The sequence below is a fragment of the Thunnus maccoyii genome, chromosome 3 (genome assembly GCF_910596095.1).
Source record: "Thunnus maccoyii chromosome 3, fThuMac1.1, whole genome shotgun sequence".
NCBI lineage: Eukaryota > Metazoa > Chordata > Actinopteri > Scombriformes > Scombridae > Thunnus > Thunnus maccoyii.
The window spans coordinates 34,264,729-34,281,277 of NC_056535.1; the positions used below are offsets into that span (position 1 = coordinate 34,264,729).

The 16,549-nt window shown below is 37.6% G+C and overlaps 1 long non-coding RNA gene across 1 annotated transcript; it reads left to right on the forward strand.

Annotated features, from left to right (window-relative positions):
- The first annotated feature begins 3,210 nt into the window (after positions 1-3,210).
- On the forward strand, positions 3,211-12,607 carry LOC121894168. Its single transcript, XR_006095496.1, has 3 exons — positions 3,211-3,415; positions 11,329-11,456; positions 12,121-12,607. It is a non-coding gene; the product is annotated as an uncharacterized LOC121894168 (long non-coding RNA).
- The last annotated feature ends 3,942 nt before the right edge of the window (positions 12,608-16,549 follow it).

Genomic DNA, 16,549 nt, shown 5'->3' on the forward strand with positions numbered 1-16,549 from the left:
CACATTTATCCAGACAGGTTTTTATGGGAATAACTCTCTATATGCTGCCACTCAGGAGTTTTGGGGCCACTGTTTTTAATTGTTTGGTTGTTTTCATCTCTTTTATGACCTTTTATTCCTATTTTTTATTAATAGTCTTATTTTTATTCTCTATTTATCTATAAATATATATGTTGCCAAGAGATTTAAAGTACAATCCTGGGAGTCTTTGAGGGGATGGAGGAGACATCTTCTGCCTGAGTCTCCTGCTACCGTTTCCTCAGCAGGTGAAAATGGTGTTAAACTCTGACCTCGCTGGACTCTGCTGGATGTGGAGTTTTTCTATAGGTTGACTGTCTTAGATAAGCACCAAGGGGCCAATCATGTAAGACTCCTTTGTTTGCTGAAAACTGTCAGAAACATTGAGCTCTTTTCTCCTTGGAGACAACACTGTTGACCACTGTGTCGACAGTAACGCCTCCATTTATTGTCATAATATAGAATCAACTACATCAGTGGTTTTTTGTATTATTTCATGAGTGTTTGCAGGCAGTTTCCATAATATTCATTATCAAGAGATTGTTATCTTCTCATGTCTAATTATTTTTTGACGTCTTTATATTGTTTTTCCTTTTTCTCTGTATCGTCTCACACACACAGTATTTATTTGTTTTATTGGATTGTTGTGTACTGACTGATTAGTTTTTCTGTTCATTTTCTTTATTTCTTGTTGTCATTTATTTTTCCTTGTAATTTAAAGTTTTGTCAGTCTATTTTTTTTTTTGCTTGGTTTTTTCTCCTGTTTTGTTATTTGTTTGTTTGTCTTTCTACTTAAGTGGAGCAGAGCTCTGTTGTATAAATCTGTGGCTTCTTAATCTCTCCAGTCATATTTTTTATTTTTATTATCTGGATTTTATTCAGTATTATGTATTTGCGAATAAATTAAAATTAAATAAAAGACCATTTTACAACAGGTTCTCATGTTTCTATGGAAGATGATTAAGGCCACATGTGAAAAATGTATTTGAGTTCTGAGTTTCATAATTCTGACAATAAGGTTTTATTTCAGAAATGTCAGAATTTTGAGTTTGAAATCAGAACTCTGACTGTGGTCCTCATCCTTCTCTGTATGTTTAAGTTTCATCCACACAGATTTTTATATATAATGTTAATAATAAATAAATAATTTGTCTTAGCTAGCCGTCATGCTAACTAGTTGGATGTTTTCACCAGATAAAAGTCTTGCAGGAGAAGAATTTTAACAACATCCATCTTGACAGTCAAGCATACTGGAAAAATGTCGGCTCTCATTCTCATTTGTTTGAGAGTTTTGTGATATATGTCCTACTGTTGCAGCCTTCTCTGCCACTATAAACACTAATATTATCTCTTCTAAACTAAAAAATCTATTTTTGTTGGTAAAGGTGACAAAATGCGTTACTTTGAGGCAGAATGTGAAGTATGTAAGCTTTGTTATGGGAGGCTCTCAACCGCCACAACTATCAGCAGGTTGCAGCTAAGACGACCTTGATAAGAGCTTTAAAAATGGCATCACAGGAAACAACTGTATGGTGTCTTTATTTGCCACACTAGCAAGTAGCGACGTGGCTCAGTCTGAACCACTTTAGTCCAGACTGAAATATGTCACCAACTGTTGAATCTACATGAAATTTGATACAGACATTTGTTTGTCACACAACAGACATCAAACCTACTATAAGTCTTCCAAACTTATTGAGTTGCGAGGTGTGATGGACCATCATGTTTTCCCATTTCAAATGTTGCTTTAAAGGACCAGTGTGTAGGAATTTAGTGGCATCTAGTGGTGAGGTTGCAGATTGCAACCAACTGAATACTCTTCCCCCTCCCTTCCAAGCGTGGAGGAGAACCTACAGTGGCGGAAAAAACTTGTAAAAGACACAGAAGGTCCTCTCTAGAGCCAGTGTTTGATTTGTCCAGTCTGGGCTACTGTAGAAACATGGCGGTACAACACGGCAGCCTCCTTGGAAGAAGAACCGCTCCCTTTTGGAAAAGGGCCTTTCTTGTTTTTTCACGGCCACCGGAGGTTCTTCTACACACTTGTAAGGGGAAGGAGGGAGGGGAGGGGTGTTCAGCTTGTTGCAGTCTGCAATCTCACCACTAGATGCCACTAAATCCTGCACACTGGTCCTTTAAGTTCAGCTTGTTATAAAAAGGCAGTGATATTTTGTTTAGAAACGACACTACGCTAAGTGTAAGAGACATTTGTTTCCGATGTCACACTGTTGACTAAGGTCATGTCTAACGCACATGAACAGTTGGTTATGAAAAAAAGGAGATTTACTGATTCAGCCAACATACAGACGGTGCTGTTTACAGTACATGTGTGGATGTGACACAAAGTGTTGCTCTAGAGAATGGCATTCTGTGTGTGACGGTTCAAAAGACCAGACAGATCAGTTTATCAGTTTATACAGCTGAGACGATGGAGGTGATTACTGGTCTGCAGTGGGTAGAAGAAGAAGACCTGACAGAGTCGTCCTGTGTAATGACTCTGCTGCAGAGTTTACAAAGCCTGAAATCAATCAGGGAAGATTTATTGTTTGAAATGTTGCAATGTTTATTTAGAATTCAGAGAATGGGAATAGTGGTAGAATTTTATTGGGTACCTGCACATTTGGGATTAAAGAGTAATGAATTTGCAGACAGGACAGCAAAAAGAGCATGAAGTATAACAGACATATAACAGACATGTAACACTAATTAAAAAGAAATTATTGGAACTTTGGCAGAAAAAGTGGGATGAGGACAGTAAAGTCAGAACATACTATAAGATACAAAAAACAGCTCAAGCACAGAGTGTTAAAGGAAGAAATAGAAGAGAGGAAGTAGTGCGATCCAGACTGAGTTTAAATAAGACACTTTTTCTATTGGGAAAAGTAAATTCACCAGCATGTGCACATTGTAATATAACTAGAAAATGCTGAACACGTATTAACACACTGACAGAGAAAGAATGAGGTGAGAGAAGCCAAACGGGGACGGGATTTGGAAGGAATACTAGGAACTAGTGGTGATAAGGTGAGACTGATTAACAGAATATATTATAGTTGTTTTGTTTTTGTTTTTGTTTTTTTGTTTATTTAGTAGGATATTGTAAACTGAATCCTGTTCTACATACTCCAGTACGGCAGGTGGCGGTATGCACCTATAAATTGGTATTTAATCCGCCAATAAATACAAAGAAGAAGAAGAAGACTGAGAAGGCCTTCTGTATGTCCGGTGCAGTCGTTACATGGAGTGATCCCTCTTCTCACATATAAAGCATCTTTGCAGTCAGCCGCTCCGCGCACACGTCGGACGGGATCGATACTCTGCCTGGAAACACCGTAAACTAACCGGAACCAGCGGCTGACAGAGACGGACGGGTCTCGTAGGCTACGTGGGGGTCGATTAGGTGGGATACAATTAATTTCTGTTCCTGACAGCAGCTAACAGCTCACACACACACACACAGACACACACACACACACAGGTTGTAAACATGTCAGCTCTCTGCAGCCACTGAGGTGTTTGTAAAGGTGTTGAGGCTTTAACCTGCAGTCTGTGGTCGACATGAGACCAACAAGTTACACTAAAAATAAACCAACAAACCATTTACACAAGATTATTATTGTTATGTAAACCTGTTTCCAACAATATTATATCATAAAGAGTCAAATATTACCAGTGTTAGAAGAAAAACCCAGATCCTTTACTTGAGCAAAAGTACTACTGCAGCAATGTAAAAAAGTATAAAGTATAAAAAGTCCCACTTAAGTAATAGTACATAAGTATTATGAGCTTGATGTAGTTCAAGTATTGCAGTAAAAGTACATAAGTATTATGAGCTTGATGTAGTTAAAGTATTGCAGTAAAAGTACATAAGTATTATGAGCTTGATGTAGTTCAAGTATTGCAGTAAAAGTACATAAGTATTATGATCTTGATGTAGTTAAAGTATTGCAGTAAAAGTACATAAGTATTATGAGCTTGATGTAGTTAAAGTATTGCAGTAAAAGTACATAAGTATTATGAGCTTGATGTAGTTCAAGTATTGCAGTAAAAGTACATAAGTATTATGATCTTGATGTAGTTAAAGTATTGCAGTAAAAGTACATAAGTATTATGAGCTTGATGTAGTTCAAGTATTGCAGTAAAAGTACATAAGTATTATGATCTTGATGTAGTTAAAGTATTGCAGTAAAAGTACATAAGTATTATGAGCTTGATGTAGTTCAAGTATTGCAGTAAAAGTACATAAGTATTATGAGCTTGATGTAGTTAAAGTATTGCAGTAAAAGTAGTGGTTTGGTCCCTCTGACTGATATATTATTATATATGACATCATTAGATTATTAATAGTGAAGCATCAGTGTTAGAGCAGCATGTTACTGTTGTAGCTGCTGGAGGTGGAGCTAGTTTACACTACTTTATATACAGTTAGCTAGTTTAGTCCAGTGGTTCCCAACCTAGGGGTCGGGGCCCCTCCAAAGGGTCAGCAGATAAATCTGAGGGGTGGTGAGATGATTAATGGGAGAGGAAAGAAGAAAAAACAAAGTTCTGATACACAAATCTGTTTTCAGTTTTTTGGACTTTTTCTCTAATCTTTGATTTTTGCTGAAATATTGGATCATTTGAACATTTATTGAAATGAAAGCATGTGAGAAGTTTAGAGGGAAAAATCACTATTTGGTGGAGCTGTTAACAACTCATAGACATGTGAAATGTGACCCCGACTACACACTGCTTTTTGTAAGACGTCAAAAGCCAAAAAGGTTGGAAACCACTGGTTTCATCTTTAACAATGTGTTGTATTTTAAAAGCTTGTTATATTATCCATTGTGTCAAATCTTCATCTGAAAAGTAACTAAAGCTGTCAAATAAATGTAGTGGAGTAGAAAGTACAATATTTCCCTCTGAAATGTAGAAAGTAGCATCACATGGAAATACTCGAGTAAAGTACAAATACTTCAAAACTGTACTTAACTACAGTACTTGAGTAAATGTACTTTCCACTGCTGAATATTAGCCTTAAAAATCAGATAAATAAAAGTTCAGATTGCGTTTGCTCTTCCTCTGATTTTACTTTATGTCTCGTATGTGTCTTACAGTCTGACGTCCATCAGCAGTCCTGAGTTAATGAAGCGTATTCATTAAAGAGGAGGAAGAATAAAGCCGAAGCAAACTCACTCTCACTGTAATCCAATCAATAATGCAGCTCGGCTGTAATTAATCTGCCGGTGAGACGTTATTTATCTTAATTATTTGTCAGCAGATGAACCTCATTCATAAAGGAGAGTAACACACAGTTTCCTACCATGAAAAACACTCACATGCCAGTTTATTAGGTTTAACAGATAAAACTAATACAGTACAAAACAACATCGCTGCAATAAATCATATCTTTATGAAGGTTATAATGTTTAGTTTCTATTTAATCTAAGAGATGTTGATTTATTTTATGGCAGCAGTTTATGATGCTGTTAAACTATTTGGTTCCCATTTATATGAATTAGAGGCTGTTTACACTGTTTACTGGTTATAAAATGTGTTTTGATGATCTGAACACAAGCGGACAACCGAGACACATCGATGTTCACACCTGTGTGTCTCATTACTGCCGACATCACCTCCACTAGAAGGTCAAAGGGCCTCGTGCACAGTTATTACATCAGTCTGTCGCCAGATTTGTTTCACATGGGCCGGAGTTTACATCACAAATGATATGTGGTCAGATGTGTCTCAGACCACCTCAACGTGTGGTTTGAGTGATCGGATCACTATGTATGTCGGTGGACGTTCACTTGTGATCCAACGGCTCAAAACACATTTTAAAACCGAGTGTAAACAGGGTCTAAAATAAATAAATAACACGTCTCTAAATCACATTAATTAAACATTATGAGCAAAGCTGCAACGATAAGTTGATTAATCTATTAACTATTTTGATATTCAGATAACTTTTAATCACGTTCAAGGCTGCAACTAATGATTATTTTCATTATCGATTAATCTGCAGATTATTTTCTCATTAATTGATGAATCGTTTGGTTCATAAAATGACAGTTAAGAGACGAAGGCGACGTCTCCAGATGTTAAAGATATTCAGTTTATGATCATGTTTGATGGAGAAAAGCATTAAATCATCAAGAATATGAAAGCAGAAAATGTTTTGCTGTTTTTGCTTGAAACTATTAAATATGCCTGTTAATTTCCTTTCAATCAACTAATTGATTAATCAACTTTCCGTTACTGTTTGCTGGATATTTGCTGGTTGCAGCTTGTTGAATATATTTGGGTTTTGAACTGTTGATCAGATAAAACGAGACATTAGAAGACGTCTGCATGAGCTCTTATAAATGAAAACAGTGTTTTTCACTATTTACTAAAACAACTAATAGAGAAAATAACCTGCAGATTAATTTATAATGGAAATTCTTATTATTTGCAGCACTAATTAATGAACTAATCAATAATGACGGTCAGTATTGCATCATACTGTATTTATTATCTGAGTATGACTAATAAACTGGCCCAGCTGTTGTCTGCATGTGTGTCTCCTGCAGGGATTAAACCTCTAATCCTTGAAATATGAAGTCAAACGGGGACAAACGAATGAATCCCGCAGGTCACATGTAGGTTTTTTTTTTCTGTCGAGTAAAAGACGACAAAAAGATTCAGTTTATCTGGAACTGAAGAGGGCAGCAGCGGAGACGAGGAGGCACGAGTCAAAACAAAACAGTTTCTGTGAGAAAGAAAGAGAGAGAGAGAGAGAGAGGGCGGCTATATTTAGCTCGGCTTTCTCTCCAGCTGTGACTTGTGCTGCGCAGACAGCTGGGAGGGGAAGCGAGGAAGCGACGGCGCTGAATGATGACTGAGATGCTCTTAAGTTCATGAATGAAGCTTGTGTAGCTCAGATTAGCTTCACACTGCTGCTCGGCTCAGATGAAATATGTTTTATTTGGAAAGAACAAGAATAAAAGGATTCCTCAGAGAAGTATTTTTAAACAGATGATATCAATTTTGCACCATAAATCCAATAATTCTCTTTTCATCTTCTATATTATACTCACCGCTTTGCTCTCCTGGTGTTATATTTTTATATTTTTTTATGTGTGTCCAGCAGAAGGTCCCGCTCTGATGTTAAATGTCGTTGTGGAGTTAAAGGTTAGGCCTGTAATCAACTTTTATGTGAAAATTATCACAAGTTATTGCTTCGCAGTTCAGCCAGAAAGCCATCGCCGTTACTCATTTGTGAGGCAGTTAATTCCTCATTTTAAAGGCGTGCTCCCTGATTTTACTGCCACACACATTACTTCTTCTGCTGTCTTATTGACACACCGGTTACGATCTGCGTTTGTCATCGTGTTATGAATGAAATCTAGTTTGTCGAGTGTGAAAATATTCAGCAGCGTTTCGTTCCTGTTTGTTCTACAATCACGTCTCAGCAGCCTGAACCAGCGAGGACACTGAGACTGTTACTGTAGTACAACTTTTTACTTTTTACATTTATTTGTCAACTGTAGTTGAAGTAGAAGATGTCAGAACATACAGTATGGTCGGCTTATTGGAAGGTATTGTGATAGATTAAACTACCCGACAGTTAAGTAGTTAAAATTAGCTGCACATCAACCGACTACAACAGAAAAATGCTGTTTACACATCGATGCATCAGCAACAAAAGCCTAAAAGATTAATCGATAATTTCAATAATCCATTAATCGCTTTAAGTAAGTAAATCAGTAAACTTTACATAGAGGACACTGAGACTGTACTGTACACGCTGTAGTGAAATAATTGATGAATTGATCAGTTTGTTGGCCAACAACCTGGTTTCCCAACAAATCTGAACAGTAACAAGTTGATTAAAAGGATCAGAAAGAAAAATATGTTTCTGTTACATAAAACAATTTTCATTTTTGCTTTTTTTTGCTCTGAAATTCAGGATACTTTCACCTCTTCAGGTCTGAAACGTAACTAAGTTCTGTACTTGAGTATAAATTTGAGGTACTTGTACTTTACTTAAATGTATATATACATAAATATATACATATATATAAAAAGGTATGTTATATATGTTGTTGACTTGTGTACTTACATTATCCCAAATGTTTCCAACAGTTTTCAAACTCAGAGAAATCTGTAATTTAATCAAAGTAACGGACCGTTTCATTTGGTCGCCTGTCAATGACGTCATACCTCCTCTACCAAAGAGTAAACACGCACAACATGCACACAGCGGCGCTGTGTTTGTCCGCTACAATGGCGTCTACCAAAGAGTAACTTACACACATACAAGATAATACATCGGCGTTGTGGTTGTTCCACAGAAACTCTTATAAATTGACTTTTATTCAGTTTTAAGCCACATTTTCATGATAAATTTAGGTGGTTTTTAACTATATCTTTTAACAGGAAGAAGGATTTCAGTCATTGGACGTCTGGATCTTAAGTTATCAGAGAAATAAACTGGACAAACGTTAGCAGCATCTCGGCTAACAGCCCCTCCAGGAAGTTCGGTGGTTGCCGAACATCGTCGGAGAAATATTGATTTTTTAGGTAAAACAGCTTTAATTAGTATTTTTAACAATTTTAATCTCCGGGTCCGTTTGTTCTGGAGAGGAGGAGACCTCTGCGGATACAAGCATCAGGAATGATTAACACTGGAGTAATCCTATCCCGGTGAAGCTGGTTATTTAACAATGAAGACAACAACTCCCATGATCCCTTGCTACTTCACACCGTCATCACACTCCGTCTTTTGTTATTGTTTTGATTGAGACCCCTAGTGGCTGAAATTACATATTGTGCGTTTAAGTATTACCATTAGAGCTGCTGCACTACTGAGGTGGTAATTTAAGTAATTAATCAAATGAAAACACCAAACATGTTTGTTCCAGCTTCTCCAATGTGAAGATTTGCAGCTTTTTTCGACATCACATCTTTATAAACTGAATCTGTTTGAGTTTTTAAAGTGTTGTTCAGACAAATCCAGAAGCTTGTGATGACATTATTTTCATTTTCTGACATTTTGTACAACAGTCAATGAATAAAAAAAAGAATCAGTAGTGAAATTAATCATTAGCTGCATCTCTATTGGCTGTCTGAGTTTGTTTTTGTCTTGAGAGGAAAAAAAAAACAAAACCCTACAGACATCTAAAGACCCTTCTCATCATGTCTAATTTCCCAGCATGCATTACAGACCACCGGGAAAGCTTTCAGCGATCGTGTAAAGTGTTGAGCAGAGTAAGATGATCCCATCAGCTGCGTCCGCTAAACTGATTGTGTTGTGTTTGATTGGATTGGCGTCCTGGACAGATCATTCTGGGAGGGATTAGAGATGTCCGAGCTGATAACCAGCAGCGGCTGTGATCTCTCTCGTCCTCTCTATCAAACCTCTTTCTATCTCTGCCTCTCTCGCTCTTCGTTTTATTCCCTGAAACGCTCCAAACACGCCTCCCAGCTGAAAAATATCTGACTTTTTCATCTGTGAAGCTCCGAACATGATTAACCTCCTACGGAGCCCACGTTGACCCCCCACTATACATGGTGGTCTAAGATTTTACCCAGTTTGGGTCGATATAGCACCAGTACAATACTGGGTTAATGTTACCCAGTCGGTTATTTAGCCCCAGTGTTACACACAGCAAGCTTTAGCTTTTCAATCAGGAGAGACTCGGTTTACGTAGTGAATAGGGTTTAGACTCCATTGTGATGTGGCCGAATATGGAGGGGGCGATGAAAGCATGAATAGGATAACCCGCCCGATGGAGTCTAGACACTGGTGGCGGTTGATGAAGAGGCGTGGATTGAGGTCCTCGGGGCCTCGCCAGAACGTGAGGTCGGGAAGACGAATGATGATCCGGGGTGGAGAGGCGAAGAGCGAGCTCCGGTGTTGCGGCTGAGGAGGTGGATGGGGTGGGGGTGGATGCGATTATTGCCTGAAATGACAGCTGACGGCGACAGAGAGGGACACGGTTTTAAAGTTAGACAGCTAGGCCGTGATTGGCTGTTTAGGGATCATGGAGAAATCTGATTTGTTAACTAGACGTGACGCGACTAACAGCTGATGTGAAAGTGGAAAGTGGGAGGGGCCGAGAGAGAGAGGGAGAAAGAAGAGTGAAATTATGAATGAATGAATGATTAAGAGTCCTCCTGTCTGAATTTAAGCTGAGCTTCATATGTGCATGATAACATTATATCTTTCTTGCAAATACAACAGTTTCTTTTTTAGAATTTCTTCCTTCAGTGCTACTTTTTATATTCTATTTTGCTCTATTTTTGTCTTTTTTTTTAATGGTTTTTTATTCAATTTCGACCTGTTTGGGCAACAACTTTATTAAACCCTGTGCTGAATGACGACAGTAAAGCTGAAACTTCTACCTTCCACCTAGAAAAAGATCAAAACCAACAATGCATCAGTCTGTCTCTCGATACTTTCCGACTTTTCTACCCTTTCTATGGCACTCGACTCCAAAACCGTTCCTATTGAAGACCTAAATCTTTAAAAACTGCCACAATATATATAGTTTCAGATTTTAAAAAAAAATGCTTGGAAATGTCCTAGAACAGCCGCTCACTTAAGCTTTTAGCAAACATTACACAAACAGGAGGAAATAGTGCATGTGTTGGGGACTATTTTCAGCGGCGGATGAATCCAGATTTGGTGCTGTAGTGAGTATTTCTGGCAGCAGGACGATGTGTGTGACTACTGCGATGTGACTCATTGACGTGTTTTTAATCGTTTTTGGGCAACGACGGAGCTCCTCTAGCACAGAGGAATAAACTGTATTTGGAAACACACTCAGTATTTGTTAGTAGATCAACTAACTGTTGGTTTTGGTCTTAAGATATTTCCATCTTTATCCTTTAATCTCGAGTCTGTGTTCACACTTCCTGTATAGATTTTCATCCACTAGCTGAAGGTATTAACTACAAGCTGAAGTCATTCTGAAAACATGAAAACTAAAACTAACTTGTATTCTGTCATTTATCAATATCAGCTTTTGTGGATGTTAAAATGCTCGTCAGAAAAGCACAATTAAAGAATTAATAACCTGCAGTCAAAAGCAGAAGTGTTGCTACTTTTGCCAAACAAAGGAAATCATATTTGATGTTGACTCATACAGTGCAGAAGGATTTCACATCTAAACAAATGAGTCCAAACCACATTAAAAACAATTACAGCAACTTAAGTTTCCAGATACAATATTTACACTTTTCTTTTTGTCTGGAGAGAAACTAAGTGCAGATGTGACTGGTTATTAAACTATTGTCCACTGAAGACGTTTGTCACTGTGCACACTCACACCTGTGTGTTTCTTCCAGGTTGATGAGTGTGATGATGGGAGGAGAGCAGAGCCATGAGAGGAAGGCTGAGAAGACAGAAGAGGAAACATCAGGAGAAAAACATCAGGAGTCTGTCAGTACTGACGGATCTGCTGCTGCTGCTGAAGGTAAATGTTCATGTTCAGTAACTAAGTACATTTACTCAACTTAAGTACAGCTTTGAGGTACTTGTGCTTTAATTTTATGCAACTTTACACCTTTCTTCCACTACATTCATCAGTATCAGTCATTATATACTTTTCAGATTAAGAATTAAGTTCAGAAAACATAATAAGCTAATAAAATACAACACATTTTCAAGGATTTAACCAGTGGTTTCTAATTTTATTGGGCTTGTGACCCCGTAAAGGACACGTGTTCTGCTCATTTCCAGCTCTATATTTATATTCTGGGGCTCTACTGGAATATCTTTGCATGATTTCCAGTTAAAACCTCCTTATTTGTCTTCTACTGGTCCTTTATGCAGCCCCTCAGTTCAGCCTCTGTCTGAAACAGGCCGTTTTAGCTCCTGTCTCTCTAAGGCCCCACCTCCTGATGAGCCCACTCTGTTCTGATTGGTCAGCTTTCAGGAAGCTTCCTCCGGCTCCGGAGGCTACGTAAACAAACTATAGTAGCAGGATTTCACTTCTTTTTCTCCTTCTTTACTCCAAATGTCAACTTCTCATCCGTACATGTTGGAGCTGAATCACATCTGGAAAGCAAAATGTTTCTGTTCACACTGAAAATAAAACGCAAATTGCTGCATTCTAGTAATGCGTTTTACTCCTGCAGACACCGCCGGCGAGCTGCCCCAGTGCCAGATGGGAAACAGGAAGGTGGACAACATGTGTTTCATGATCTCGTGCACCAACTGGTACTAAAATGGTCCTGGTACGACGGGTTCATACGTTAATGTGAGCAAAACTGAGAGGGTGAGAAGGTGGGAAACGTGGAGTTTGAGTTGTGGGCCAGATGCTGCATTCATGAACCCACCGAAAATCTCAGTCACACATTCTGCGCTGCTCAGCTTCTGCTCCCAAGAGGACTTGTTTTTGAATATCCTGCAGTGTTAATATGATGGTAGAAGATGAGTAAGGCTCTTTAATGCTGAGTTTTGCTTTTGTGTTTAAACTTTTAACCTGCTTCATTAGATAAGATCCTGTCCTTATTTTACAGCTCAAATAATAAATATACATACAGCCTGTATTATACACTGACAGGAGCTAAATGCTATGTGTAACTTACATCTTTTAAGCTCATTAAATGTATCAGCTGGTTGGCTCTCTCTCCTGTTCTTGTGGTTCAGTAATCAGGAAGTTTACAGCAGTTTGGAGTCTCCAAAAGTCCTTTTTGGGAATCCGCCTGCAGCTGTTCATGAAAGAAACACTGAAGTTTCATCCTCCAGTTTCAGTCAAGTCTTCACTAGTTTGTTGACAATTCCATACAACACTTTACCTTTACACATTCTGCATAGCAACAGCTGTTCTCCTGTAACCACACAGTTAACAAGGTGACAAGAATACATATTCACACAACTCATCACAATACACTGACATGACAACACGCATCATAACGCACATCTGCTGTAAATAAAACAAATTGACAAAATGTAAACAACACAAAAACAGAGAAAATAAAAGGCTCTGACTGACTGTATCATCATTTAACATTTAATGCCCTTAGAACCATTTCACATCATAAGAATACTTATTAATTACCAAAGTTTCTTCTAAAGTAATGGGCTTTAGCACTTTTTTTTAAAAGCAGATACATTATTTTGTTGTTTGATATGATTTGGGAGTGAATTCCATTCTTGTATTGTTTGGTTTATTACTGTATGTTGAACTGATGAGGTTGTGATTTTGGTAAAACGACCTCCAGCATCATGTCTTGTTAAATAATTGTATCTGTACTAAAGGAGAGTTTCTTGTAAAAAATAAATATTGTTGAGTTTTTGTTGTTATGACATTCCAAATGAAAACCATCAATGAGTCTAGTTTTCACTTCAAACCAAGAGAGACATTCATGTATTTTAGTGACTTTTGTTCTCGACCCAGAGAAGAAGCTGCACCTGCCGCCTTATTGGACCTGATGACTGAACCAAACTACTGATCAATAATCCAGGTGAAACAAAACCAACAAAACTAAAACTTCCATCACTTCTTTGATAGTTGTTGAGATTTTGCACATCTCTTAATTATTAATTAAGACATTTTAGTTTCTACTCTCTGTATTTGTCACGTTATTTTCTATGATAATTCCCAAAAGATCGGCTTCTTCACCTTGTTTTATTAACATAATTTATACAAAATCAAGTATTTGTTTTTAACTTAAAGAATAGCTTGTTCCTATTACAACACTGGTTGTGTTAGACAGACAGATAGAGGCACATGAACGTATTTAGAGTGAAAAAATGAATTTATTATTTTTTATTTCTGTAGCACCTCAAGAAACAAGAAACTTTGGGAGGTTTCCTTTCTGGCAAGACCTCACTAACGCACATAGTCACTGTGGTTTTTCATTTTAGTTTTTGCTCTGAAATAGAGTGGAAGAGGTTAAATTAGTGGAAGAGGACATGTTCTGTATGTAGGTATAAAGGGCTCATTCTAAGGTCACAAAAACACAACAATTCTTATTTTCAGGTGTTTTTAAACTAATTAAAACATACTTATGAATATTATAGTCCATTTCTGCTAGTTGCCACTAAATTCTACACACTGCACCTTTAAAACAACAGTCAGGTGTCTATATGAACAGTGAAAGAGGTTTTCCTCGCTGTAATCATTCCTCCTGTTCATACTGGATATTAAAAGATCCTTCAAATGTGCTTTCAATGGAAGTGATGGAGGACAAAATCCACAGTGTGTCCACACAGTCATTTAAAAGTAGATGTGAAGCTTCTATTCAGCTTCATCAGTCTGAGTTAGTCATATCAAGTGGATATCTGACACATTTACAGTCTTTTTAGCATCAAATTCCCTCTTTGTGTTTCCTTGGACAGTGTTTCCCTGTTGAGCTGCAGGTGGAAGTATAGTAACAAAAAGAGGAACTTTGACACTAAAAAGACTGTAACGTTGAAAGATATCTACTTGATTTGACTCATTTGGATGCTGAACCCGTCCTTTAAAACCGCTGTAAGCAAAGGATCATAATTTAGATGATTGTCAGCTTCTGTCTAATAAAAACTCCTCCTATGGCAAAAAGGATGTTCCTACTCGTACAACCTTCCTTTAACTACATGCATTAGCTTTTCTCTGCTTTAACGAACAGGATTAACACGTTACGAGTGCTCCATATGCACTTAATCAGACAGATTTCAGCAGCACACAATGAAAAAACGTCGAGGCCATTAGAGGCTACCGTTCCTCTAGAAGGATTAATGATAATTATGCTAATGTATCTAAATTTGTGTGCTACATGTGATGCCAGACATAAGTGGTGATTGTGTGCCGCTGTGTGGTATATCCATTTTATATCCATTACCGGATTTACCATTCTCTAATTTCCCTTAATTAATTCAATAAAACTAAACAAATAATTAGTAGGGACATAAATGACACTGTGGCGTCAATTAAAAGCAACAGGAAACATGTTTAAAGTATATATGTCTGGCAAATTTCTATATTTTTTGTGTTGTTTGGATCCAAACCAACAATGAACTGATCTACTAACAAGTACTGTATGTTTATCCAAAGCCTGATATATCTTATTCCTCCGTTGTTGTCCAGAAACTATTAAAAACACATCAGTGAGCCACAGCGCTGCACTGGGTGACATGTTCCTTCATTATGAAGAGTTTGGTCACGTTAGTTTGTTTAGAAACGGCTCCAAAGACTAATAACAGGCTAATTAAAAAACACTTATTGTGAAAATTCAATATGTTCTAAAGCCGTCCGGTCTCTGTCTGCCTGATAAAATGTTGGATTTGTGCCTTTATTGTCTTGAGTTCAGTGGATGATCAAAAAAAACCATCCACAGGGTACCTTTAACTCTGGTAGACGGTGATGTATTGACCCATTTAGGTTAATGTTACTTCTCAGCATAAGTCAGTGAAACGCGACTTAATGATCCATTAGACCAAAATAAAAGAAATGAAATGTTCTCATGAAAATTCAAAATGACAAAGTTAAATTGCCATGAAATTAAACCGGTTCTGGGGGCATCAGTATCTACAGAGCCTGCGTGTCCGGTCTCATTACAGCGCAGGTGGTTGAACATATTGCACATCACCAGAGGAGGAGGATATATATCCCTAAAGGGGTATTTCAGCAAGATACCACAAGGCAGATTTATTATGCACATCTGGTAGATTTATACTGCACATAATCTCACAGATGCCCCCCAAAAACTGTTAATGGTCTTTCAGAAATTCATCTGGTATGAGCTGCACTCTTCAGCTGTGTAATACTGAATATATTTAGAGATCCGCTCTGGATGTCAGGGTGTCTGCAGGTCTTCAAAAGTCAATTCAGTTTCTTAAAAAAGTCTTGAATATTGTTTCTTTCCTGCTGTAGACGGTGACATTAGTTGTAAGGGTGTTTTTATATGTGTTTGTGGGCTTTAAGGAGACGTTTCTCACACCTGCAGCAAACTAGCTCATCTACTCACTGTGAACAAGAGAACAAGAGAGTTTAAAGATCCCCTACAGACATGTATTAAGACAAATAAAAACACTCCGCTAGGAACAATAATGTGTCTGATATGATTTTTCCACAAAAAAAACAAAAGCATAATTACCACTAAAATCCTTAAATTTATATCTCCTGCTCCTTCTCCTCTCTAAAAATCCAGAATATCTGATAATGTAAATATTGTTCATTTTAGAAGTTGAACTGCTGGATGCAAAGACGTCTCCTCCTTCACTGTAAAGTTCATTCTCAGTGTTAATGCACTAGAGGCTTCAAGTTTCCACATCACACTTGTGTACGTTTCATACTGGACCACGGTTGGCTCCAAACTGGTTGTGATGTCACAAATCCTGCTCGTAGCTGCTGATCTCAGATTTAAGGTGATCACAGAGAAACTTCCTCCTTCAGTAGATGAATGAAAACAAACAACATCCAGCTGAAGGAACAAGAAGAAAAACACACTTTTGAGTGGACGGAGACTTTAAGAGTCTTGAAATTAAAAGGTTTTAATACTTTTGGTGAATCAGCTCCAGTAGATTAAACTACCTCGTTGCTCCAGTAAAAACATCAGGAATAAAGTGTGTTCATGTTTC